General features: G+C 41.0%; 1 non-coding gene across 1 annotated transcript; it reads left to right on the top strand.

Moving 5' to 3' along the window:
• The first annotated feature begins 703 nt into the window (after positions 1-703).
• LOC144233534 (U6 spliceosomal RNA) lies at positions 704-806 on the top strand. Its single transcript, XR_013335692.1, has one exon. It is a non-coding gene; the product is annotated as a U6 spliceosomal RNA (small nuclear RNA).
• The last annotated feature ends 261 nt before the right edge of the window (positions 807-1,067 follow it).

The following is a 1,067-nucleotide window of genomic DNA, read 5'->3' as shown; positions in this document are numbered from 1 at the left end:
CAATTGATTCTGAAAGTAATAACACAAAACCCTCCCCCCCACCTTTTTTTTTTTTTGGCCAACAAGCAGACACCAAGAAACTACTCAAGTTTATTTAACTTTTTAAAAAATGTTTATTTTTTTGAAAGTGAGAGAGTATGCATGTGCATGTGAGGGAGGGGCAGAGAGAGGCTGCCAGAGGATCTGGAGTGGGCTCTGAGCTGACAGCAGAGAGCCTGATGGGGGCTCAAATTCACCNCCTAAGCGAAAGTCGGATGCTTAACTGACTAAGCCACCCAGGTGCCCCTTAACTTTCTAATATATGAATAGTGATATTTAAAAAAAATTATCCAGTCTAGAAACATAATTTGCTTTAAAAATCAAATTAAAATATCTTGAACATGCAATAATAGATGTGAATAACAAAAACACTATGTTGTGCAAAAACAACAACAACAGGGGCACCTGGGTGGCTCAGTCGGTTGAGTGGCCGACTTTGGCTCAGGTCATGATCTCACGGTTCATGGGTTCGAGCCCCATGTCGGGCTCTGTGCTGACAGCTCAGAGCCTGGAGCCTGTCTTCAGAGTCCATGTCTCCCTCTCTCTCTGACCCTCCCCTGCTCATGCTGTCTCTCTCTCTCTCTCTCAGAAATAAATAAAACATTAAAAAATTTTAAAAAACAACAACAAACTCAGATACACGAGAGGTCTTTACATATTGTGCTCACTTTGGCAGTGCCTATATTAAAATTGGAACTATACAGAGAAGATTAGCATGACCCCTGTGCAAGGATGACATGCTTTATGAAGCATTCTGTATTCTTTTTTGTTCTGTATATTTTACCACAGTTTTATTTACTTATTTTTGAGAGAGAGAGAGAGAGAGAGAGTGAAAGGGAGGGGCAGAAAGAGAGGAGGACAAAGGATCTGAAGCAGGCTCTGTGCTGACAGCAGACAACTCTATATGGAGCTCAAATTCACAACCCATGAGATCATGACCTGAGCCGAAGTTGGACCTTTAACCAACTGAACCACCCAGGTGCCCCTATTTTATTTTTTTAAGATTTTATTTTTAAGTAATCTCTACA

This window comes from Crocuta crocuta, unplaced genomic scaffold (genome assembly GCF_008692635.1).
Source record: "Crocuta crocuta isolate KB4526 unplaced genomic scaffold, BGI_CrCroc_1.0 scaffold113, whole genome shotgun sequence".
Lineage (NCBI taxonomy): Eukaryota > Metazoa > Chordata > Mammalia > Carnivora > Hyaenidae > Crocuta > Crocuta crocuta.
Note: the sequence above shows the minus strand (reverse complement) of the source record. Positions and strands in the feature narration are given on the sequence as shown.